Below are 27,467 nucleotides of genomic sequence, written 5' to 3' on the forward strand. Positions count from 1 at the left end.
GTGAATTCCCCTACAGATTACACTAATGGAAACCCTGTCAGCGTAAGTCAAATCTGGGGTCTGTGGTCAAAATCTAATTAATGTTCCTGTACTTAAAAAGAATATGAATGCCTGGAGGTGATGGAGAACACATAAGAAACTTGCTTGTTTGTAAAATTGCTGGTGTGGATGGCAACCGCCACGGAGCCCTTCCTTAGGAGGCAACACCTGCTACAGGAGCTGCTTGCACTGGTTGGTGCAGGGCTATGGGCACTGGGCTCAACTTCTCTTGCAAGCCCCACACAAAAATGGCCCTTGGGGAACGTGGATAGTCATCGCTGTCACTGAACGCCTTCTCTTCGTTCAGCACGGCTGCTCAGAGTCAGCAATGCTGTTTAGGAAGTACCTCTAGCTGATGACATAAGAAAGGACCGGCTCCTCTTTGTGCAAAAACAAAGGCTCGGCCATCTACTTTGAGCTTGAGGACATTGCCGGGGCTCTTACAGCGCTTTCACAGCTGCACTGTGCATGGCCTGTGCAATAACAGAGGAAATGAATTTATAATGCAACAATCTCTTCATTTTCACAAGCACAAAATTCCCCTAAATACTTAAAATAACACTCAGAGTGGGACAGACCTTAAATTTTAAATAAATGAAACCCTAATCCAGTGTGTTGCTGAAACAAGCATGTTATTAAAGAAATAAATTTGAAACAGCAAGTGGTTTGAGAATTTTGGATTTAATTATTTAAATCTGCTTAAGATAACTCTCTAGCACTGTGTTTGGGTTTCCTGTTGAGAGCGTGTTTTCTGGGAAAGGTATTCCACCCAGAACCTTGGAAATATTAACTTTCTCATGCAACAGTGGTTTAAGCAGTAGAGACGAATAATTATTATAATAAGCAAGATATTATATAGCAACTTGGTGGTAGTTTTTGGATGCAGCCTGTCATGAAAACTGCACAGAGCCAGTCATGTTTGGAGAAATCACCATTCTCCTTGGCTAAATGGTACAGGGAGTGTGGGTCCAAACACTCTTCAGGTAAAAAGTGATTCCCTTAGTAATGTTACCTACTCAGCTATTACCAATAAAATCTGAACCAGCAGACTTGCAATTTTAAGCTAATTTGAAGTATTATATTATTTAATAGTTAAGTGTTGCAAATCAGACTTAATTCATTACTGTTTGTTATACTTCAGTTAAAACTACTACTTCATCTTTAGACTATGAGATTATCTCTTAATGCAGCATAGATCAAGATGGCAAAATCTATCTTGTCTTTTGTGGGGCCATAACAGAAGCTTCCTGAATCCAGACAAGAAATGTATTCAAGATGACTCAATCTGCCCAAAACCTAGCAGAGGGATGAGAACCAGGGGGGTGTTCCTCAACCCTAGCCACAACCCAGGCACGTGGGAATTCAGTTTCCCCATCCAGGAGTGAGTAGGGGAAAATCCTCCAGCTCTGAGTCATATTTCCTTCTCCTGGGTTTGTGCTGGGACAGAGGGATACAGCCATGCTGCATGCTGGCTCAGTCTCACCACTTGGCTTGGCTCCTGCAGTGCAAGCACACTGTAGATATTCTGTGGAGATCAGAAAATGTGTTTTTGTGCTGAATATCCTCAAAAATAATAATTTTTGTCTTCAAGGCAGAATGCTGATCTTAGCCATTTTCTTTTGGGATGTTCTCTGCATTGTCTGTTTGCAGTACAGCTCTTGCAGGGGTTTACATGCTAGTTTGGGAACCAGACTCTGTTGCTGAGCATTGCCAGCATTCACTCTGTCAGTCATGTTGGCCATGGTGGCTCAAGCACCAATTTCTCAGTAACAGGGATGAAGCCTTTTTGTTTTCCTAATGCTACTGAGGTTGCATTGATGTAACTGAATTTGTCCCTTCTGTCATGCATATGAGTGGGGTCTTAGACAGTGTTCAGGTTTCTAGCCAAAATTTGTGGGGATAAAAAAAGGGCAAGTCCAGACTTGGTATTAATCAAGTTAAATGGTTCAGTTGCGACTCAGAGGTCTGATGGTCAACACAGCCATATCATTGTCTGATTGCAAGAGCACCGACCGATGACTCAGGAGCTGCTGCTCAGTTCAGCTCTGCGTTCCCTAAAATTCACAACATGTGTAAGGATGCTGTTCAACCAAACCCCAAAGGATTCGCCTGGTATTCAGGTATACCCACTGATCTACCTAGTGGTTATGAGCAATATTTTCTTTTATACGTGTTTTTTATTTTTAAGAAAGGATCCTACAAATACTTCTTTTCTTAAGCAGTAATGTCTATGTTTATGTGTTACATGAGGCAGATGTTGATTTAAAGCTTACTTCTTGCTTAAGATATTTTTCAGTCTACTGAAAGGGGTTGACTAGTGTCCCCTAGCTGAACCATTTTTTCCCTCTGTAGCTTTGACCCATTGATTTAATTAAGGTCTAATAAAGAGAGGGCTGAAAGATTGTTAAAAATCCTTTTTTTTTTTTCCACAGATCTGACCTATGCTGGTCTGTCAGTGCAATTTGACTAGCACATGCCCCCTTTAATATGTGAGCACACTGATACAGAGTTTGTCTTCTTTAGATTCAGTTGGTTTTTTTTCCCCCAGTGATAGGTCAGATTTAATTTTGATTTTAACTGAAGCAAATGCTTTCCTGGAGACCTTCTACTTCAGTGAAAATAAGTAATGAAAAAATAACCAAAACAAGTCACAGTATCAAAAGGAAAGACCTTAGTAAGCTTAGTGGTGACCCTTTCTTTCTCTGTTTCCTTTCCCATCCTCCTCTTGCCAGCATGGAGAGAGAGAAAGAGAAATGAAAATTCAGGGTTTGTTTTTCAATTAAGTAACAAGAATGGCTCAAAGTTTAGGAAATGTGGTGGGGTTTTCATTGAAAATGCTTGCTACTTTTCAACTTTGTGTCTTGCCTAGGTCGGTGTTAATGCACAAAAAAATACTTCACAGTACTTGTCATATTGCCAAACTCCTGTTTTCCTTTCCCTTCTCCTCCCACCAGCTCTGCAGCTTGCTACTCTAGGGTGAGTAGAGCTGTTCCCAGCATGCTAATTTTGCCACTGAGCAGGCTCATCTGTACATTGTAAAAAGGAGATTACCATGAATGTGCACCCTCACCACACTCTGCTTCTCTGGTAGGAGAGGACTTCTGGCGCTCCCAGTGCTATCCCTGCTGATTGCAATGATGGTCTTCAGAAGAATAAAACGGGAGGAAAAGTCCCAGCTGCAACTTCAAGGAATGGCTCAATGCACTATTCGTGGCTTGAAAGAACAGCATTGCCATCCACAGTGGCAGTTTGTATGAACCTTCTTAGATGGCTCTCATGCTCAGATTTCTGTGCTGCAGCTCATTAGCAGGAGAGCTGCCTGTGGGGCTGTGGCAGGTTTGTAGTACAGCAGGATGTGCACTAAAATCAAAATCCAGTTAGGAGTGGTGTTATCCCAATGCTGCCTGGGCACTAACAATTAAACCTGGATGAGAATATGACACCTGGACTTTGGGACTCGTGAGATGAATATAATGCTTGCTGAGGGCTGTCCCTGCCCAGGAAAGCACTAAAACAGGTGTATAAACCCTGCCGTGTTCGGTGGATTTAGGCACCTGCTTAAACTTAAGTGCTTGTTTAGAGAGTTTCCTGAATGAAAGCCTGACAATTGTGCCCGAGAGTAACTTTTAAATTAGTTTTAATTTGTTCATCATAACCAGCTGTCATGAGTGTGTGTAAAAAAGGGGTTTGATTCTGGAAAGATGAAAGACTTCCCAGGCCCTTGGCTTTTATGTAAGCACCCTTGCTGGATGGCCAGCATGCTGCTGAGCTGAAAAATATCTGCTCAGCTCTGCTTTTATTATGTGTTGCTCTGTGGTCCCACTGGGGCTGCAGTGCCAGCACAGCAAACTGCCGTGCCAGGAGCTGGTACCACCCACTTGCACCTCACCAACAGGGTCCCATCAGAGGCAATCTGCAGGCTGCAACAGAGGAGGAGAAATGCTGTGCTGTATTTAGTAGGTGAGTGCAAATGAAGGTTAGCGGAATGAGAGAGGAGGAGAGGAGATTTTTGCCCAAGTGGAAGAGTCAACTGAACCTCCCACTTGGAAACATAGCAGTCCTTTTGTACCACAGGATTCAGAAAGCTTCATAAGCTTTTTCTTTTAGGATATTGCCCCCCACCCTACAATCCCTTCCTTCTTACAATAGAGTTTGAGGATAAACTTGAAAATAAATCTAATGTTACATTTACATCAGTCTCAAAGGAAAGACAAAATCCAGCAAACTCAAATTACTACTTAATTCTGTATGTGCACATATTTACATGCATCATCTACTTAAGACAAGCAGGACTGTGTCCATGTAGCTGAGAGTTATTTTATTTTTTTCTCTAAATATGTGGTTAATTATTCAAGGGATGATAGCACTGCTGTGTACTCAGAAAGACTAAATTTGCAATTAAAACATTTTAAAGGCTTTCTTTTGTAGAGTCCTTAAGTAATTAAGCTGAAGTGCAAGACCATTTTATATATAAATGTACTGGAGCAGTGGTAGTTGATGTAGTAGTTAAGGTCAGGTAGAAATCAACCTTGCATTTCGAGTCTTTTTTCCAGTATCTCAGTTGAAACCTCCCTAAATCTAAATTAATCTTCCAGAAATGTATGGGAAATTTGGTTTATGAGGGGAAAAAAAGGTCTTGCATTATTACCATTGTCTATCAGTCTTCCCTCAGCGTGACTCCATTCATTTTGCAACGCGTGACTGTTCAGCATTGCCCACAGCTGAACTTCAGGAGAATTTTGCTGAAACAAAGAATGTCTTGGGAACAGTCATGTTGAGTGTCCCCACCAAGGCAGGAGCAGGAGCTCAGCCCTGCCTGGCTGCAGCCCAGGGGGCTGGGGGCAGGTGGAGGAGAAACCTTTGTGTGGCCCTCAACAAGGGACTTGGGGACAGCATAATGCTCAAGGTGGCAGTGAAAAAACTGGGGGCAAAATTGGCTTCAGTTCTGTGTCCTGCTGCTGTGCTGCTGTGGCCTGTTCTGCTCCCCAAAACCCTGCTTGGGCTTCCCTCTTTGCCTCCTGAAGCTATTCCCTCTCTTACAGTCTTGCTTCCTCTCCTCCTTGCCAAGTACACTGACTCCAGCCTGATCTGAAAGTTAATTTTAACAAATAATGTCTTGGGCCAAGCCAAGTTAGGATCTGGAGATAGGACACGCTGTGGGAAGGGAGCAGGGTGGGGTGGAAGGGAGCATGAACACTCAGCCTTGTAATATGTGCGAGAGCTGATGTTCTCTGAGCAATCGAGTGCTTATTATTATTTCTCTTGGATAGGTCACCTGGGAGTGAAGGAATTTTTCATTTTAAATTAAAAAGAAATCTTTTATAATGCTCATTTCTGAAAGGAAAAAAACCCTCCCTCATCATGGAAGCAATTAGATGGAGGACACACTGAAAGCAGTGATTAGTTGTTAATTTTTGAGCTGTTGGCCCTGACAGAGAGCTTTTTTGTCAAGGATTTCTTTTAAAGGATGCCTATAATCCAAGGTTACTTCTCATTCAATAGCAATTACCATATGTCCATTACATGCTAGCTACTGCTTGAGGTGGATGCAGTGGTCCCCATCAGAGCATGTGTCAAGTCAAAGTGCCAGCAGCTGTGTGAGCCACGGGATAATTGTTCCTATCTGTTTCTTCTTTTTTCCAAGTCCCAGTAAATGTTCTAAGGAGTAACTTCCCCCTTCCTTGATGCAACCTGAAAGTGCAGCCCTCCAGTTTGCATTTCAAGTTCCAAGTCAGCCATGTCAAGATTTGAGCAACAACCAAGGAGGATAATGGCTCAGATGTAAGTAAGAGGTAAAACTACTGGTGAACTAAGTTTTCTTTTTTTCTGCCCATCAGATTACAAACCTTAGCCCCACCATCACTTAAAAAAACTAATCTGTAACAGCAAACCCTGCATAACTGCTCTATTGTATCAGATGGAAACCAATTAACCAGACACCACAATACAAAAAAAACACACACATTATACCTCAGAAAAATATGGGGCTGAAAACATAGCAAAAAAATGCAGTCTTGTTAAAATGTGGACACGGTCCAATAATAGAATGAGTAGGGAAACTTGAATAGATCAGAATCAAAAAACACTCTGCTTAAATCTTGAGGTTTTTTATTTGCCATTCAGCTTACATCAGTGTTAACATCTACTGAGAAATGCAGCCATTTACAATTTGCAGTTCAATGTGTTACTTTAATTAGTATGAAAATTAAAGGGCAACTATAGGCCAATGTGAATGATTATGGAAATACATGTGCATCACATGCTATGCTCTCATTTAATTAATCGTCTTGTAAACTATATCAAGCACTTTAAGTCAGTTGCTGAGTATAACAACTCTATTTTAAATAACCACTTAATACTTAACAGGATGTGGCGAAAACACTAGCACACGACTGCTTCTCAAGTTTCAGTGTCTGAGATTTTTTTAAAGCTGACCCAAGTCAACCCAAAGAATGTTTAACACCCCGTGTCTGCACACAAGAAACTCTCTGATGTACAGACATTCAATTACATTTTTTAAAATCTGAGAAACATTTTGCAAAATAGTGACTTTAGAAAACTAATTGGCAGCAGCAAACTTGAGAGTCAAAAGCCAAAAGCTAGAGGGGACGTTTTACTACAGTAACTCTAGTCAAGGAAAATGAAAATAAAGGCATCTTTGTTTCTCAGTCAAATTAGCTGATTAAGAAATAAAACATTTTAACATACTTTAAATGCAGCATTAATTATTTATATGTGAAAAAATTAAAGCCAGGTTCCATGAATTACACTTTGTGTGTGTGAATTGAATGTTACGGGAATACTAATCCTTTTACATTCATGCCTTACTTCATTAGGCAAAACTAAATATTAAGGGCTCTATTCATTCAAAAAATTCTTGTGCATTCAAGTCACACCTTTTCTATGTAGGTTTTTTTTTTTTTTTAAGAGTATAATTTAAAGCACTGATTTTTAAGTCTGATTCAAAAAAAATCTACAGGATGGGCTCTAGTGAACATATATGTTTACAAAAGGCCAAGGATGCAGTAGTACAGTGGTGGGTCTTGCTTGTCATTGGTGAAAAAGTCCAGAGTAAGTCATATTGTATGGTCTTGAAGCTGGTGTAAAATAGGAAATCAGATGCATTACTATCAGGGAAGTTCTGAAATCTCTGCACCTTTTTCTTATAGAATGGTTAGTAAACAATTACCCCACCACCATAAATTGGAAACAATTTATTGTTTCCAGCGACTGGGTGGTGCTTTATTCAGGTGAATGAGGAAAAAAGGTGATTTACTCATGCAGATGAGTTCAGGGATGTACTTTTCTATTTTTCATATATGTCCATTTTGGCAATGATGTATCCCATGCTTGGCTCCCTTGGAGGAGAATCCATCCACTGAAGCTGCACTGATCTGTGGGATGTGGTTAAACACCCACTGGAACTGAAGCTGGGACCATCAAAGTCGGTTGTCTGTGTTTTTTTGAATGCAGACCCTTGAGTTAAGGAGCTTGTGCATTAATTAATTGTTTTGCTAACACTTGTGTGAAAAGAAATAAGAATTGAACTCTGGCTTGTTTCAGCTTCTTTCCTTGGGTGTTTTGTTGTTGTTGTTTTTTACTGACTGAAGAGAGGAACAGCTAGAACTGTGCAGTGATGATCATGTTGAACTTTCAAAATAATTAGAAGATTGACTTAACATTAAAGTAATAACTTTAAAGGAGAAGGGGGTTGAGGAGGAGAGAGAGAGAAAGGGGAGAGGAATGTGGGGTAGAAAGCAAGAAATTATAAAAAAAGGGTTACCCAGAAGCTTGCAAATTGTCAGCTGTCTGAATTTAAATAAACTTTTGGGAAACAAAATATTGGGAAGTAGGACAAGGTGTCAGATGGTTGGGTAAGATTGATGCATTTAATAGTTTAGTTAATATGGATCAACATCTGCCTTTAGTTACATCTGCACAACCCCCTGACTTCAGCAGTGTTGTACTTTTGCAACCAAGTTTGGACTGATGTTTTTAAATAGGCCCCAGTGCAGAATATCTGCAGAGAGCCTGCGGTGCTCAGTGCTGGTGTAATCAGGCAGCTCTGGAGAGAAGGGGTAATACAATATGTTATTGTTTCTCATGTAATTTTTAAAATACATTGAGGAGTAATATATTTTTTATAATAGGGTGCTCCCTGTCTCTTTAAGCAACTGTCAGATGTAGGATGTCCTCGTGCCAGAATGCTACGGTCTGCTCCCTCTGTGCAATTGTTAATTAAATCCATCCCTTATTGTAGAGCCTGCCTAGTCTCTTACCCATTCTGCTTATCTGTGATGCCAGATGATGCTCAGTAATTCATGGCCACCTTCAATAGGGCCTCCTGTGCACTGACCTTAACCAGCTTCACCTTTTCGTTATTCCCAAGGAGAACAGAGCCCCGAAGGTAACAGTTTTATCAACTTTTCCTATTGACCAGACGACAGTTTGGTGATAAATAAATGGAGTGTGCTTGAGCTCGAGGCCTCCCACACACCATCACTCCCTGTCCTCTGGCTCCTGCTGCCTGTCTGGACACAGAGCTGTCCTCAAAGGGCACTGCAGGCTGCACTGCTGGCAAGCAAAAACCACCTTTGCCTATCCAGGTAATGCTACTCTGCCACTCACCCTATCAGCTGAAAAGTTTATCTGCTTGCTATTGGGCTATGCCACCTGAAAAATCTCTTTTTCCCAGTGGTAAGGCTGATATACAGGAGCTGGTAGAAATATTTTCATAGCTGACAAGCTGTTTCCCATGAACAGTGTCAAAGATTTAAAAGCCACTTCTGCAAATAGGACTTTCTGGCAAATATAGTCTAAGCAAATCTTCTATTATTACCACATGACTAGAAATACTCCTAGAGTTCTCCTGAAAATGGGTACTGTACCAGCAGAAAGCAATATTCTGTTGGCCTGTACATTGCCTCGAGGGTATTTACTATGGTAATAAGATCAGTAATTCATCTCCTAAAATCACTGGGAGTACAAATGCTTATTTAAGTAGATGGTATCTTGATTACAACTGAGTTGGGAGAGTTCTTAAAGTTGCCTGTTTAGGCTACAGATCTTTTAAAGGCAAAGGGCTGGTAAGCACAAGAACACTGTGTTTCACAGTTACCTTACATTTTCAGCAATTCACAGTAGATACACAGCACATCCCTTGACAAAATGGGCATGTGCAAATAAGTCAGGAAGTTAGGCCTGTTGAGTGTTTTTTTCCCTTTTTCTTTCCATAGAACTATAATGAAAAGAGAGCTACATCTCTCTCCATATCTAAATGGTTGGCTAGAACAAAGGAAACAGAGAGAAAACCATGCTCTAACAGCACATAGGGCCATTTGAACCCCATTGTCCTGGGAGATGCTGTACCATAATCAGTTAAGAGACAGCATTGACCCAGAAAAACAAAAAGGGGAAAGATCTGGGGGTAAAATTATTTGCTTCACCGCAGAGTAGGCCAGTGTCAGAGAAGTATACTGTTCTTGAAATTCTTGCAGCCTACCATCTGCTAGCTCACAAGCTCAGCAGGCTTCTTCTCTGGAAGTCCTGGAGGCAGAAGCTGCCAGTCTTGCTCTGCTGCTTTTGTTTGTTTGTTTACAAATCTGATCAAGAAAATCCATGGGTTTATGACAATGGCATAGAAATGGAAGTTTAAAGATGAAGTTTCTAATCCAAAACTCTGTCACAGGAAATGTTCATAGAAAGGATGATACAATTTAGAGATACAGAGATCAGTCCAATTGGTTTTTTTGAGGAAAAGCATAGTTTGATTTCTGAGAATCCAAAAGCAGTGCCCATAGCCATGTGCCAATAAAGTCTCAGGTGGTCCATAGTATTTCACATTGGTGATGTGGCATTGAAGGTGAATCACAGAAGAACAGAGCTGGAAGTTGCTAAAACAAATGTTTTCTAGTTTGGCAGGAAGCTTGAGCCCTTAACGAGGGCATGTAACTAAAATGGAAGGCATTAGCAGTTTCCCTGCCGAATGTTGTTCTGTACTTTAAATTCATCGACACTGCTCCTTCTTTGCACAGTTATTAAGCTGAATATCACTGAGGTGTATGCATATTTGATGAGAGAAATAGTTGTTTGTGCTCTTTATATATTTCAGAAATTAGAGATTTTTCAGCAGGCACGATTCTGCCTTATGAGCTAGAATTTTCTCTCTAATTTTTTCCGCAGTCATGGAGCATAAAAATTTGAAATAACTTTCACCAGCTTGATCACTGTTGTCAGACGGAGTACAAATGCAAATGAAACTAATAATTTTTGCTGAAGTTCTCTAGATTCCACCAGAATGTATGGAATTGTCTTTCATTAGTTAACCAGTGCTTAACACTTATGTAGCAATTTCCATCCTCAGTGACAAGCTTATTAATCAATGCAACACCTCTGAAAGGAGTATTGCTATGTATTCCTGTTAGAGTGTGAAATTTAAAATGTATGGATTTGCTCTGAATTGTTGGTCAAATAGCTGAAGAAATCTTGGTTTCGAATTTGTAAGTTTGTGGTTTCTGTCCCCTGATTAGACCAGACTCCTTTGACACACAGACCCCTTTATGCATTTAATAGATCAAGCTCCACTGGGTTTAGAGCCACACATCAGCATGGCCATACTCTGGCTTTGAAATGTGGCGATAACAGAAACGTTTTCTATAATTGCTGCCTAGAGGACCTGAGATGGGGATACAGCACACTGCTGTGATTTGCTCTTTGCAGCTTTGTTCAGAGTCGCAGGAGCTGGAATGTGTGTTTCCAGTGCACAGTAAAGAGGGTTGTGTTAAATGACCAATGCCTTTTTTCATGCTAATAGGTGTGACCCTGTTAGGCTAACAAAAACTCAATCCTGACATAGCGATGATAATTTTGTCTGAGGTGAAATCCATTGGATTCCCTCACCTCTCTTCAATGCCTGCTCACTTTATGGTACTGCTGATTGGCTCTCCTTGCAACCAAGAAAGTGTCAGATGAGAGTGTTTTCTGCTTGCTATATCCTAGGAAAAAAAAAGTTTTTCTATCCAATAGGCTTGGTTTGGGAAATGAGTTTTGCTCAATGCTACCAGCTCTGCAGAAGCCACCAGGCAAGTGCAGTGAAAAAGGCCTCCTATAAAGAGTGTAACAAAAGACAAACCATTTCCGTTGGTGACTAGAGGCATATCAATAAAAATCAACTCCTGCATATATCAAATAACTGATAGCAAGTTTGAAAGCTTTTCCACTTCCTTGTTAGTACCATCCAACTGCAATAAAACACATGGATTTCTCTGCTCCCCTTGCAGATACCACCCCCCCCCACACACACACATCCCCATACTGCATATAAGAAGAGCTTAAAGGCTTTAAAAACAAAACAAAAAAAAAAAAACAGGGGATTTTTGGTTTTAAGTAGTTCAGCCCATTGCTTTTAAAGGTGAAATTGTCTAAACTGTAGCAGGACGGGAATGTCTCACTGCCTTACACTGTTGGTAGGCAGCCTGTGAGACTGTCAGCAGCCATGCTCAAATCATCCTGCTCAGGAGTGACAACCCTGATGTGTTTTTACCAGGAAAGGAGTTTTTGGGATGTCTGAAGAGAAGACTGCAGATGACAAGAGCTACCTAAAACTTCACCCCTCTGGCAAGTCCAGCAAGCATTGTCCCTGTGCTGGTACAGGAGAGAGCAGGGCTATGGGCCAAGCAGTGCAAGTTCCCACATGCCTATGCAAGGCATAGGCTGCAGTCCCATTCTCACTGTCTCCTCAATAAGTAAGTTGCTTGGTATTGCCCATGGTTTGGGGTTGAGGCTTGCAGTTGCTTCTGTCCCTCACAGATGCTGAGTCTGGCCACTCAGGGCATCTGGTGTTTGGTCTTGTACTGTTAATAGGAACCAATTGCTCCTGTGGAAAAGAACTCTGTTTTGAGGATTTGTGCATCCAGATGTGAAACATTAATATCTAAAAGCAATATATGAGTTTTATATTAGTTTGAATGAGAAGTATTTTATGGTTTTTTATGACCCAACCTGTATCTATTTCATTGCCTCATGCTCATGGAAGTCTTGTGTCAGCTGTGGGGAGCCTACAAACCTAGGAGAAGTTAAGGGTCTTCTAGAAACTCTTTCCAGGTTTAATTTTATATTTAGATGTTGTTCCTTCTCACAAGAGAAGAAAACCCAGGTTCATGAGACTTCAAGACTTGGGAAAGGACATAGAAAATACTGAGGAGATCTGAAAAATACTGAAGATCTGCTTTGTCCACACACACCTGTTTGGAAATTTATTCCAGCTACAAGGCTTGGATTTGGATCTGGGCCCAAATAGTCCTTAATTCAAAGGCAAGACATTTATCCTACTGATATCAATGTGATTTCTATCACTGGTGTAACTGGATGAGGGTCTATGCTGTGTTTAAAACCACCGATTTTTAGTTTGACTTATAGGTAACATAAAGATAGGTATTAACTGGGAAGTCTAAATTTCTGGAAGTCTCTCTCTCAGTAGTTCTTATTAAATTCACTACTCCAGTATAATATAGCTTTCTGTTCTAATCATAGCACTGCTACACTTGGGCATGGCACATCAAAGGGGTTACCTTGCTCTCGTAGCAGAATCCTCCTCAGATTCGCTCACTCTAGGGACCCACACCAGATTTCCCTGGTTCTGCACACAGGCCAGATTTTCAGCTCCCTTTTAATCTTTGACAATTTGAATTTATATGGAAAACTTACAGGTGACAGTCTGGCTACATTGAGACAAGTAGGATAGAAACCATGTCAGAACAGTCGCTGAAAGTCCTACGATGTGCTTAAAGCATTTCAAGAGAACCCTTGATCCAAAGTATCAAAGGGTTACGGTAAGATCAAGAAGAATTAAAACTGATGGTGTGCCAGAAATCACGTGCAGCACAAGGTCATTACTCACCCTCGTTAAAGTGGTCTCAGTACTGTGGCCTGATCTGAAGCTTAATTGAAAAGTTTCAAATCATGCATTACAACGAAGACAAGACAGCCACTGCCCATTCCACGACCCCTGCTAAAAAAGGTAGATCAGTAATAGGGCAGAAATCTAAGCAATTGCTTGAGGATAATCAAGGCCTAATGAGGTATCCACTTCAGTCTTTCAAAGGTGGAAGAACCTCTTCCTGGCACTGATGTGGGCTGATGTGAGCAGGTTCCTGCATCCAGGGAACAAGCCATCTGGCCAAAGTAGCTGCTGTCCTTGGCAGCGGAGGGAATACCGAGGGCGACACACTATCTGTGGTGCAGGTTTGCAGCTGTATGAAAGGTTACTGCTATGGCTAGGCAAGTGTCTTCTCTTTTGCAATCATTTTCTGTTACCCCACACCTTGGCTCAAAGTGATCAAAAGGAGCCCATCAGGTCTGAATTATTAGTTGTGTTAGGAACCAAGAGAGTGGCAATAGGAGATATGTGACTGCTGATGTTATCAATTTTTTCCTAAAAATTCACAAAACCCCCAAAATTCGTTGATGTTCAGCTTAAGTGTGATAACAAACTGCAAGTCACTATGACCCAAAGAAATCAAGTATCTCCTTACCATCTTCCTCTTTTTTTTTTTTTTTTTTTTTGTTCTATTATCTGTTCTAGCAGAGAGGTCAGGGCCCATATCCACATGATTATCTCCACATCCAGCTGCCAAGTTGTGAAAGCTACTCTTCCTGGGCTACTGCTTGGGCAGCTGTACTAAAAGGTTTGCGTATGCCTCTGCCCAACAAGCAGTTAGAGTGTGGAATCACCTTTCAGTCTGCACTGAATGGTTTTTCAACTTTTTAAAATAGCCATTTTAACTAATTGAAACCCATACCTGTAGGACATGCTTTTGTCAGGAGAAAATGTCTCTCCAGATTCATATCTGTTTGCTGAGCATGTTTGCTTGTTGTTTCTAATCTCTCCTGTTTTGATAAGATCTCCCTCCTGTCTTGAAATACACCAGCCATGGAAAGCTAGACTAGATAAAAACATTGTACAGGGTTTTGGGTTTAGTGACAGAGGACAGCCTTCAGTGATGGATTTGCTTAAAAGCATCATACTCAATGACAACTTACAAAAACTCTTTAGCAATATGGGACGATTTCTTTGGCCTTCAAATTCCTCCCTAATTCTAAGTGCCTTTACAATCAAAGTACCTACTTGCTTTGCTATGAATCCTACTTTAATTTTTCTTTTGTTTTTTTCATGTAATTTCTTTCAACTTTAACATGCAGCCTGAAAAAGAATGCTAACATAAACGAAAAGTTGTAGTAAAATAATTAAGCCCTATTTGTGCAACTCTTTGGGTAGCTCTCTCGAAGACCATGAGAGGTGCAACTGGCTTCATTGGGACACCCTCATATTTAGCATTAAACCATGTGTTTTGCTGATGTAAGACTTTTAATATATGACATATGGCATCAGCTCTACAAAATATTACTTGTTGGCCGACAGCCCTGCTTCTATCTGTTGCTTGCAAATTAATACTGTAAGTCTGTGCATAAAAAGGCTGTCATCACCAGTGCCTATGGTCACTGCAGGCTGCACCCACCAGCCTGAGGACTGTGCATCTGTACTTTCCTCAAGAGGTATTTGTGTGCTAAGCTGCTGGTGCTGCCCACGGAAGGAGTGACTGAGCAGGCCTCCCTGCTGAGGAACCGGTGCCACTTTGTTTCCAGATCTCCAGGCTCAGTGCTGGAGGACAGGGCACTGCCAGGTGCTGCGTGCAGGCTGGAGCCAACGGTGGGACCAGCAGTGAGGAATGGGCTACCTGTACCAGGCTGAAGGTACAGAGTCAAGAGGCATTTCTTGATATATTTTTTCTTGTTAACAGCCAGTGATTGATTTAGCCATTTACAGAACTTTTTTACTCATTTTCTTATATATGAACAAGGACAAAATACAAATGGAAGCCTAATGTGTCTCGGGATCAGGTACCTGCCTACTCTTCTCAGGAGTCTGCAAACCTCAGCTAGGTCTGATCATTTCAAATTTCATAAGAGTCCAACTCTCATTTTCCTCATCTGTTCCTGGCAATATAAGCGCCTGCTCTTTCATCATTGCACCATTCAGACAACTCACCAGGTCTCCTCGCAATACCTTAGGTTAGGGATAGTTGAGCCTTAATTTGTGTATTCTACAGGTATTCTGCATGTGTGCATGCAGTGTTTGTGATGGGCCATAGATCATGGACTAGCCCTGCCGGTTTGGCTATGAAGGATAAGAAAACCTTCCAAAAAACTTGCTATGGAGGAGCAGCATGAAAGTGAACTTTGTGACCAATATGCCAGCCCATATGTTTGCTGAATTTTAAGTAATGGGGGGAAGAAACTCTGATTGATTTTTTAAATGTAGATCCTGGAATCCATGTAGCAAAAAATAGGGCAGTTGAATTATCAATAGCTGATGAAAATATGAGAAGACTAATTATTGTATAGTCCTATTAATAAAATTGTATGGTGGCTCAAAAGGAAAAACAGAAACTTGCCAAAGAGAGCCCAGTGAGTTACTTCAGGGCAAAAATATCTTCTATTATATGAATCAAAATATCAGCTTGTGTGCTTAGCAGAGTTCTCTGAACGAAATTCAAAACAATTCCATATATCCCAGTCCAGGATGGAATTAAAGTGTTGCAAAGCTTCCCTGGAAGCCAACATTTATCTATTATGTAAGCATATTTAGATTTCATTTTGAAATGGTTGTTAAACACTATCCTTTGGCTGCACTCTAGCCTTCATTCTAACTTTTTTTTTTTTTAATTGTTGAACTCTGGGATTTTTATGCTAAAAAGAATGTACTTTCAGAACCAGATATGTCTGAATGACCAGTTACAGCATGTACTAACCCTGAGAGATATCCATTGAATCTGTCCCCCTCCTCCAATTTATTTGCTGTTTTTACCATCATGCCTTGCATTAATGTTCTACACTTAGCTAAACTGTGTGTTATGTTTTAGATGTATTTTTGTTTTGTCTAAAAAATTTCCAAATTGGTATTAAGTATTCAAGATGTAACTCCTGTAGCAGGAAACTAGTTATCAGATTCAGATAAAATAACTGGGCAATAGAAATAACTCTGAGCAGAAAGCATTTTTTTCCCTTAGAATTAATTTAGAGGGAATTTAATGCCTGTGAAAGGTGCTGGATTGCAACATCAGAGAACTGAAGCTGCTATTTAACCACAGAGCGGTTACAGGATGGGAGATGGCTTTACAAGATTCCCCATGAGGGTTGACAAAATATTTGTCTCAGGTTTGGTGCCTTTCATCTAGCTGGAAAAACCAAGCTTTCATGTGTTGGTGACAGTTGGTCTCAGTTTGTTAGCTTGCACGTGGGTGATGGAGAGAGCCATTGTATAAAAACGAAGGGGATTTTGCTTTTGTGATAGCTGGATAACATTGATAATGTGATTAAACCTAAAAGACTAGATTTACTACAGCTGAGTTGGCACATCATTGTAAGGAACTATTGCAAGTAACAAATTCAAAGCACCAGGTGCATCCATGCTGTCCCTGCCCTGTGCCACAGAGGCAGGTAGAACTGGAGGGGAAGGGAAGGAAAAGCAGACTCTGGGATCTGCACCCAATTCACACTCTGACACCAACCCTGCAGTGCCTCTGGGCATGGTGCCGCTGTGCTTGGACCACTTTAGAGGGACTCTCAGACCTACATTTGCATCTTTTGCATTCTCTTGCCACCTGTTTATCAAAGGAAAGATGAGAGTGGCAGGCCCTAAGCTGTCATTATTGGAACTATGCCAGGTTCAGAGTCCAACTCTCATCTTTTCTCTTTTTTTACCCCCAACATTTCCAGAATAGTTACCTCTGAAGGCCATGTAGGGTGTCCATCGATGGGTCGTAGGTCTCAGTAGTCAGGCTACTGTTGCACAGGTACAGACAATATCACATGTGCTAACTCCTAGTCTTGCCAACTGCAGAAGACACTGAAGACCATTTCTCATGATACATGATATGCTTCAATTTGTATTTTCTACTTAGTTAAATGAATATGTTAGGTGTTGATGGTTTTTACTGACAAGGAAGGAGAGAAGGCGGTAGCCTCAGGGTAGTTCTAATTTCCCACAAAGGGAGAGACTTTCACTGCCTGCCTCCCCTGAGCTCATCAGGAAAAGCAAATCACCCTTTTGATGTGCCCATGGACCTGGTCTTGCAGGCCCACGTGGGACATGTAGCAGGCTGTCCACCATGGCTCTGCTATTCTCACAGCAAGGCCAGATGAAATATATCCATGGCTGAATGGACCAATGGACTTGTTACTGTAACACGAAGTCAACTTATGCATAAACCCATTAGGAACCAGTTAAAAGTTCTTTTCCTGGGAAGACACATTCTTCTGCTAGTTGTGGTATGTTGGACAGAGGTTGCATTCCCTAACACTGGAATTTCCTGTACTAGCACTGCACAGGAGCGGGTTTATTTTGTAGTCCTTGAGATTTCTGAGCTTTATAAGTTTCACAGCCTTTATGCACCATGAAGCAAAGATCTGGTTTCTAATGAGGCATTGCAGAAAGGAGGAGCATCTGCTGACTTGTTGGTCTTCTGAAAACTGACGCCCTCTAAGATCAGAGGTGAACCAGTCTGGGATCATTTTACTGAAGCATGAGGTATTAGTGACACAGCTTGTATGTAGCTCACATATGCTTTTTGCACTAATTTTTAGAGCTAAAAGAAACATTTCCTTTCTCTGTTGTCAGTTTAGATCCTAGTGTACTGCTGAGAGAGCTCATGTTGCTTTTGTTTTTGCAGCAATATGGTGGTTACAATCTGTAAAATACTAAACTAGACCAAGTCATGGGCATCTTGCTTCAACATCTCCCACTCTAAACAAGCTTGTCATCTTCAGGGCTTGTGGGCTCTGTACCATAAAGGCAATGTTATAGGTTCACTTTGTGATGAGAGCTTTTTAAAGAGGCCTGTGGAATCTCTCTTTTTTCTAACTCATGTGACTCCAGCCCAGCTGTGCTATTCCCCCTTCTTTATTTCATCAAAATTGCATGTCATATATACAGCCCCCAATTTTACAGCTTTATTGAAATGGAGACAAGTTATGTAAGGCTTTCTGCATTAAAATGTGTAATAAGTTACATTATATTGAGTTTTGTGGAAGAGTGGAAAATATCTGTTTGGTTTTGGAAATACTTTATAGAGTTATTTAGATGCCAAGTTTTTCATTGTTCTACTAATGTCTTCCTGATCTGCAAGGTTTTAAAATATATGGCTAAGAAATTTTGCACTGTGGTGTTGTCAGGTCTCAGACTTTCACAGGAAATAAAGTGGCAGATGTGATTCTGTAGAACAGGTTTCCCAAAATTGCCCCAGCCCAATGCTCCACCCCTCTCTTTTATGCACTTCTCCACTTTAAATTGCTCTTACTGAGTCAATTTGCCAGGGATTCTGAGTAACTGGTGAAGTGGACTGAAATGTTCAATTTTTCCAGCATTTGTACTTTATGAGTAATCCACATTATTGGTTTAGGATTTTTTCAACCTAAGGATAATTTCTACCTTAATTATACGCTAACTAACATTTTTGTTTTGTGGAGGATTAATATTTGGTAAACCGTAGGCCTACCTCAGCCAGCTCTTTCCTATAGCTGCAGCCCAGAAAACCAATTGGATTTTTTCTCCAATGTGACTCCTTGGCTTCCCAGCAGGCCAAGATGAATTTTCAGAATTGTCACAAAGTTCTACAAATAACCAGTCAAACTTCCAGCACTCAAACGTTCTCAACAATGTCTTTCTTTTATATCCTTACCTTCTTTTTTATTAAATTTGCCTTGCTAATCAATATGTCCTAAACCTGTGAAGTGTCTTGGTGGGAAATTTCATCAGCATCCCCCTAAAGGAACACTGCTCTGCTCTTATGTCCTGCTGCAGATCCCTGTGAAAGAGGATGCCAGAGCACTGACTGATCTCATCTCTCCCAAGCACTAATTTAATTTGCAAAGTGCTGTGGTTTTTTTTCCTAAAGTGTGTGAACTTTCCTTACTCTGTGTTCTTGAAACATGAGTCAATGCTCTGTTTTCATCTGTGTGGCCTCAGTATGTATCCTGCCTTTGCATAAAAGCCTTCAAAGCTGTGTGGCAAAGACGGAAAAGAAATAGCTGTTCAAGAAATGAAATTACATTTTCTATGGGTGCTACTGATCAGAAGTTTGCAGTGGTTATTTACCACTGACACTCTTATTGGTGCTAATGGCCAAGCCACCACACTTGGATGGCTGTGTCTAGAAGCTCTGTCTTGATCACTGAAAACTAACTGAAAGCAAAGCAGAGCATTGGGAAACAGCTGAGCTGTGATGCACTGCTCACTGCAGGTACAGAGCCATGTATGCTGAAGCAGGGAGCTGGTGAGATCCTGCTGTGTAAATACAAACAGAACCATGATAGTTTATAACTTTCATTGAATTCTTAGGTTTTTTTCCTATCCAAAATTCATTCTTATTATTTGTGTTTGAAACCATCTGGCCTTTAAATAAAGAGTTAACAATGTTCTATGCATTATCCTGGCCAAGCTGGTGTTTGAATTTCTTGTTTAAAATTCCCCTTGTTTTATAATTTCAGCTGAATAGTTTTAATGACTTCTTGTTGTGAGCCCTGGTGCTGTACAGGAGGCTGCACATCACTGAGAAGCTTCAGTCTAGAGGTAGCTGCACTTCAATGCCAAGGGAAATAATAACTGGATGGATGGAAAGCATCTGGGATTGATGTGGTTTAAAGGTGCTGTTCATGCAAGCTATTATCAAAGAGGGAGTTAGGGATGAGATTCATTCTTAAAATGCAGGTGCTCTCATGCTTTCTCTGACAGATGTGTTCCAACAGTGTTTTGAATTCTGTTTAAATTTTGAAAGAGCTAAACCTTCAGGCTCTTCTCTTCCTTTCTTAAATTCATTTCCCTGTTTAGATGAAAAAGAAACATTTTGCAACTTACTTTAAACTTTCTTCAAAAGAACTGCTGAAAAAGGAACATTTCATGTGAAGCACATAAGCTATAAATGAGTGTTAAGCACAGGAGAAGAAGTGATTTTAAATGTGCTAATGGACAGACATTACACTGTAGGAATTTACCTAAGAGAAAACCTGAGATGTGGAGGGCCTGCCAGGTGAGGATAAAACCCCAATAAATGAACCAAATGATAGAAAAGTATTGCCACAGTAAAGAGTTGTACATGCGAAATAAATACTGAAATGGGGAAATAGTGCCAGCAAAGATACTGAAAGATGGAGAACATTTTGGTTAAGTGATGCAGGAGCATGTACACAGAGCCCATATTGAAAATGCCAGCTCTTAGGGAGAGATACCTCTCTCTTTTGCTCTCTCCCTGCCTCATTTTGATATTTTTCCCCTGCTCATGACAGTAGAAGAGTTTACAGCATTAATGGGCAAAGCTCCTTCCACCTAAATGTGCCACAGACTTTTTCATAGTGCTCTGTCACACGTTTTCAGGTGTGTACTTACCTCAAAATTGCCAACAAGCTCTTTTCCTCAGATAATTTTTGATTAATTTTGTAGGTCTCCTGGCTGGTGATTGGTTTCCCTGGCTGTATGAAAGTAACAAAGCAAGTGGGTTGAGGTTTGCATGATTTGTGAATATGAAGGGGAAAGAAAAGGAACAGACTAAGAAAAAGAAAATACCCCAAAGGAAAGAAATAATGGGCAATATATTTCCTTTTGAACTTTTTCAAATCAGACTCTGGAAAAGGTGTCATAAAGCCCCCAGAAATGAGTAACAGCACAGGGACAAAGAAAACTCTGTTACAGATGTCCCTGCAAGTCTATGAGCAAATTGTTTTTTCTAAATAACTCCAGAACATTACATGGCCTTAACAAGTTTCCCAGGACAGGAACTCCTAGTTTATTACTTGCTCACATTGTCATCAAAAATTAATTTTGTCCCTGAAAGACAAATTGGCTGGTAGCTTATGAAGTTAAATGGAAAGAACAAGTGAGCATCTGTTTCTTCTGCATTTTGTCTCCTTGGTGTCTTACATATAAATGAATCAGAGTGTTCAAACTTAAATTAAGATCTTTGGCTAGATAAACAGTTAAAACTGGTTCCCATAGCTACCTCTCACACATAGCTGTGATTGCATTATAATCCCCTAGTAATCAGGTCTAAATGAAAGAAAGATGATAAGGGTGCTATTTTCAGTTTTCAGTACTGATTTTTATTAGCTCTCAATCAGATCAGGACTGCTTTGCCTTTCATCACATTGTGGCTGTGTTTGTGGAATCATTAGAGTAATAAAGTGTAAATCTTACCAAGGTGCATTTTTCTTGAGGTGTTTTATATAACAAAAATCTGAAGATTACATTGGCAGGTACAGGAAAGATTTGTTTCTGCAACTAAAGTGAGGATATAATGTATGCTATATTCATTTATTCTTTACCCAAGCGAATATCTAATGAATTACCTTGCTGAGGTAAAAAAAAAAAAAAAAAAAAAAAAAAAAAAAAAAATCCAAAGAATCAGCCTGTCTGAACATGGTCCTAATATACTGTATATTGTCAGTACTGAGTTTAGTAGTTTTTTTAATTTGCCTTATTATCTTGTATCATATCTCTCCCTGTGCATTACCATCCACAAATGAATTACAGGCAGAACCACAAGCACTGCTATTACCAGCCTGCTGTTTTTAGTAAACTAGTGCAGCCCAATAAAACATCATGTTGCAGCAATATATAAGTATTTATTGTAGACTAAATTTCAGCTAAACAAAAGCACACAGGGAGGCCTGATCCTGCTTTGAGGAGAGGCAGTGGCGCAGCTCAGGTTTGGCTCATACATCGTCTCACCTGCATCCTTGATTTGCAGTATCCTTTGAGGTAAATTTTACTTAATGACTTTACTTTTAAATTGTTCCTGACTGCCAAATTTAGAAAATACTTCATCCAACCTCCAGAGGTGTTCCTGGGTGTTTCTGCAGGCAGAGCTATCCTTTAGCACAGAAATTGCTTTGTGTGGTGTTGTAGGATTGTTCACAGAGTTTGCAGGTGTGCCCCACATTTGCAATTAACTCCCAGTTTAATACTGGAGTGATTTTACTTTCCCACAGACTTTTTTTTTTTTTTTTTTTTTTTTTTAATATCTGGTGACTGTTACTGTAGCATAGCTATTAAAATGTCTTCCCATTTTAAATATTTGAATTTTATGTATTCTGTATTTAAATGAGTAGTAAACTATCCAAGTAGTACAGTGTTAGATAGCTACAGGCATACACACAATTGCAGGAGTATTAGGTAGCAACAGCAATTAGTCAGAAAGCTGAAAAAGGATACACAAACAGCTTTCTGATTTTCTGATTGATTTTAATGTACCTGATGTAGGTAGGATCAATGCCTGATATTGACCTTAACATGTTTTACTTGCTTTTCTATAAAAGGTGGATCTGTTCAGCCCTCAAATAATGGTGTTCACATAGTTAGCAAAGTCTAATATAGCCTCTGATGTTAGGACATGGAACACTTTAGGACAGGGACCATTTAAGGTATACAAATTTATACCTGAAATAATTAGGTACTGGCATTCACATCAGGCAAAAAAAGTGATAAATCAGTTCATATGATGTTACAAATAAGGAAACAAAATTTATGTTTCAAATTTTAATCTGTTAAGACTTCTAAGATGCAGAGAGGTTCTGAGTCAAAAATGATTCATTTCCTACTAATATTTTAAACTAAAAAAAGCTCAAATTCCAGTGTTCTTTCAAGGAAAATAGGCAAAGATAGTATTTTGGTCAGGAAGATTTTATGTGTGTTTGTGTGTTGACACACAAATGTAATATGTCTGGAAGATGTTGCTATGGCTAATGACACAAAAGAGAGTAAATTGCAGAGCCTGATTATCAACAGATAACAAGACATTCTGTATATAAATAAATGCTCAGCATCAAAATCCATTATTGGATTACCTATATAATCATGTTTTAGGCTGTAAGTCTGTGCTGACAAATGAACACTTTTCATTTGGCTCAAGGTCCTCATCAGCAACGGAACTAATTTTACATTCTCACCCATTAAGTGAATAAGATGTGGAAAAAGCTGTCTGCTTTTTGAAGTGTAAATTTGCTGCTACAGGCTGTGCAGACCAAAGCTCTTTTGAAGCAGTGAAATGAGATCATCTCTAGGGACATGTGAACCTGACAAAGTTTAGGTCATTTCTGTGGAAGGTACGGCGGGGGCGGGGGGGGGGAGCCATTTGGATGTGGTTTCAGTAGTAACTTATATGGGGCAATTTGGAAGATGCAGAACTTTACAAGCTCTTTGTTCAAATTTGTGAGAGGACTTGAACTAGAAGCACAGATGCAAACTTTCAGCCCTCAGAAAGAAACCTCCATAAACATCAGAACTGGGTAGTTAGCCAGCACAATTTGGGAGTGCTATTAAGCAGACTATGTGCTGAGCTTCTCCTGCAAGTCACTTTTATGGGTTGGATGCTTCCCATACTTTACCCTACACACACACACACACAAAATACAAATGGAGATCCAGGACCTAAAGTGGGCCATTTTCTTGAAAAAGCACTGGAGGTGAAGGAACTAGACCATCACATCTCACTTTCACCCTGGGAAGTCCCCCGGAGAGAGGAAGATCACAGGTCTGTACCTCATTTATGGGGTTGACAGCCCCATAAATTGCAGCATGGCACCAGCTTGGCCTTCTGGAAGCCCCTGGGCAGGGGCTGTGCCTGTGAAAGAGAGGCATGGTGGGCAATGAGGGCAGTGGGGACAGAATGGGAAGGGAGAGGACTCCTCAGAGAGCTCAGTAAGGATCCCCATGGTCAGCAATTGTAGGGGGCAGGATTGCAATAAGCTCCAGGGAGCAGTGTTGTGATGCACCACTGTTCAAGCAAGGGCGATGAAGATGTTGCTGACATCAGCTTAGAAGAAGAGTCTCATGAAAATCATTTAACTTTTTAGAATTCCAGACATATAAAGCAGTGTTTAACCACTGTTTAAGATCATGACAAAAATATCCCCAGGCTTTGTTGTGTGCTTAACCACAAGGCTTTTCATTTGCAAACCAACAAAAAATTCAGGTAGGCTTGACTGTTCATTTTTTAATTTGATTCCACCCCCTTCACTTTGTTTGCTCACTGTGGAACGTGATTGCATGGCTTAGGCTTTTGGTCTTCCTTGGAAATTGTGCAGTTGTTTCATATGCCACTTCCTGATTTCTTGTAGCCCACCAGAGATCCATGGACCACACTCTAAGAAACACTGCGAAAATCCTGTACTCACAGTGCTGTGTGGGTATAATGAAACTAAAGGAAATTACAGGAAAGGCATATTTGCATGCAAAAATAAACCTAGCCCATGATATGCCCCTGTGTAAAATGGGTTAGTTAAATCTTAATCCAAGCACTTTGAGCATATGGTTTTGAAATTGTTTTTTCTAAAAGTAATGGCTATCAAAGAGTAAAGAGGTTTGTCAGACACTTGTATAAAGTGACAACTTTTCAGAAAATGTCCTCTAGGCATACAATTGCACTGCTTTCACCCTTGGTGTTTTTTGGCCAGAGGTACTAGTATTGCGGAGGAACATCTAACCACAGAACTGAACTGAAACTTAGGTGTGCAACCTCTGTGGAATCTTCATCTGAAAATTAAACTGAAATAAAGGCAGCTGAAAGCAAGCTTTTCACTTCCTCCCCTGAGCTCAGCTTTCCAGCTTAGCTGTTGATGGTGCTGTGCCCACCACCAGGCTTCATTGTCTGCTTGCCTGGATGCATAGACAGAGGTTTTGGCCCTTGGAGCAGCCCCTCTGGAGTCAGCATCAATTATGCAAGACCTCCCCTTCCCTTTCCTTATCAAAATAAACCTATAAATACTTCTCTACCTCACTGGCATGTTATGAGAGTTAATGAGTTGATGTCTGCAAAAGACTTTCAAAATATGAAATGGTGTGGAAGTTCTGAGCACTATGTTGTGAAGGTCTCCCTTTCCCCATCTTAAGGCAGAATGAGTTAAAGTTAGCCAAAGGGAATAAGAGAAACAAGAGAGACTTTATGAGTCTACCAGGGGAAAAGGAAATACTGGAGAGAAAATAGACCCATTAGCAAATGAGGAAGGAGATGAAGTTAATTATGATTTTAAAATGGATGAGCATCACAGCTGCTTTTTTTTAAAGAAAAAAAAATCAGTCCTGAACAAAAATAATAAGGACTGACAATTAGGAAGAAGCGGAGGCCCTGTGAAAACAGGGGTTTGATTAAAAAGTGAGGGGGAAAAAACTTGTAAAACATGAAAATGTGTAAATGAGCAAGTCTAGATGAAATTCATCTAAAGAACAATGAGAAGCTAATGGATTTTTCCAAATATTTACCCATGGCAGATGAGGAAAAAGTCATATCAGGGAAAAAAAAAAAGCAACAACAGCCTCAAAAAAAGCTAATGATATTTGGAAAAAGGATGCCAGTGATTACCTGCCAGTAAGTATTCATCTGTACTCAAAACAAGAAGCACAACTAGAGTGAACAGGCAAGCAACATGTCTGTTGGGTTATGAAGCCAAGCATCACATTTTTTGGGTTATGAAGCCATACTACACAAATGAGGTATCATTACAGAGTTTCAAAATATACCAATGAGAAACATAATACCTGCTGGGTCAGATCCAGAATTGCTGCTTTGCCTCTTTACACCAGGAGATCTATTTGAAACATCTGAACTTGAGTAAATAATTTGACAGAGTTACCTTGCAAACTTGTGTTTGAGAAAATAAATCCAAATTGGCTTTGATAGGAAGGGTGTCATTTGGGCTGAGAATGGCAGTATGAGGCCACATAGAAAGTGATCTGAAGACAAAAATTAAAGTAGAGTCTGGTTGTAAATATGTTATGATTATTTCAGCATAAAGAATGATTAAGACATAATTATAAAAAGAAAAACAAGTTACGGTGTGAGCAGCAGAACTAGGACATCCTGGTTCCTGATGTATTTAGGTACGGTGGCTACATGGCTGATAAGATTCCTCTGTGACAGCCCCTCTGAGGCAGGGGTGGGCTGGCACTTCAATGGGGGCATTGATAGGGTTGCACTTCATGATATCTGTGATAGTCCTGTGTGTTTGAGCCTTACACAACCTCCAAATGCAACTGGGGTCAAAAGGCAAACCTCTCCAGAAGTTCTGAGGGAACTCAGAGACAGTGATCTCGTTTGCCACAACCATTTACTGGGAACTCAGATTTTGAAACCTTGAGAGGGCAAATTCTGACTGAAAACTGGAATGTCACAAATTAACAAAATGCTCTGAATTTTTAGACCCTGCCCTTCTCCTTTCTCCTGTTTCTACAACACTGTATCTATATCTATATCCTATGGATATAGAACATAGAGACAATAGCTGTAATGATCTTATTTTCATACCTACTTCTCAGCTATTACTTTAGAAGCTTTCCATCCTCCCCTGCCAAAAGGAAAAAAAGGAAAAATCATTTTTCCAAGGTGCTATTTGTTCCCATTTTAGTGTGAATGGTTAAGAAAATAAGGAGTTTATATACTGATTATTTTTGAGATATATTATTCTTTAAAGCCAATCTCTGACTGTTGAACATGTACAACCAGCGATGATCAATAAAATTGCTTCTTGCAGAGAATGAAGCTTACAGAACTTCAGACAGGTTAAATTTGCCTGTTCTAGGGAGGGGATCAAAGCTCACTTACTGTTTATGATATTCAACCTTCTGCTAGGTCTGCAGAACCTCCTGAATATCATGTCTGCGTCTCTGTTGCTGCACTGGGAACTGAAATGAGGACAAGGGCACTACTTCTTGTCTGTTATTAAAAAGCATCACTGCATTGCATGGTGCATCCAATAGATTTTTATATTAGAACAGAAGAATGAACTCTTTTTAAGAATAATATTATGGTGATTCCTTTTCATGTCCAGTTACTATTTTCTACTTGTGAATAGCAGATTTTTTAAAAGCTTCTAGCCTTGTTATATTTCAAATTTAATAAAAAAAATGTGTCCTACATGGTTTCACACCAGTAGAGAGGTCACAACACACACGGACTGAGAAGAAATCCCCCTAAACAGTAGGAAATGTGTAACACCTCAAATATGGTTTTGAGAAAAGTGACTTAGCAGTTTTCATAGCTGTAAAGCTGGCTCACAGATACATGGAAATCTATGCAGAAATATACTTCCCTGTCTACCATCAGGATTACAGAGCCCAAAAGGGAAAGTGCAAAAGACATGGTATTAAACCAGAGCCAGCATATGTTCTGTAAGAGCAGCAAGGCTCAGAGAGCCCAGCTACCATTTGTAACCAATTTTCTTCCCATGGCTCTAACACAAAGTTACATTTGGAGTGGCAGTCAAGGTGCAGCCGCAATAGTGGGGAGGATTAGGGTGCCTAGAAACTCTTTCTCCTCCTCTTCTTCTATCACCTTCTCGTCCTCCTCTCCTTCAGGTCACATATCCGGGGAGCACCCATGGCCCTC

At 40.2% G+C, this 27,467-nt stretch overlaps 1 long non-coding RNA gene across 3 annotated transcripts in view; it reads left to right on the forward strand.

Annotated features, from left to right (window-relative positions):
• Nucleotides 1–1,499: 1,499 nt before the first annotated feature.
• LOC115496199 (uncharacterized) overlaps nucleotides 1,500–27,467 on the forward strand; it is a 68,600-nt gene continuing 42,632 nt past the window's right edge. Inside the window, exons 1-2 of one of the 3 annotated variants that reach the window (XR_012057278.1) lie at nucleotides 1,500–3,999; nucleotides 5,684–5,820. This is a non-coding gene — a long non-coding RNA (uncharacterized lncRNA). Of the gene's footprint in view, nucleotides 4,000–5,683; nucleotides 5,821–13,742; nucleotides 14,791–27,467 lie in introns of those variants that run through there. The other 2 variants (XR_012057284.1, XR_012057285.1) reach the window with 2 other exon arrangements.

The sequence above is a fragment of the Taeniopygia guttata genome, chromosome 8 (genome assembly GCF_048771995.1).
Source record: "Taeniopygia guttata chromosome 8, bTaeGut7.mat, whole genome shotgun sequence".
In the NCBI taxonomy this organism is placed as follows: domain Eukaryota; kingdom Metazoa; phylum Chordata; class Aves; order Passeriformes; family Estrildidae; genus Taeniopygia; species Taeniopygia guttata.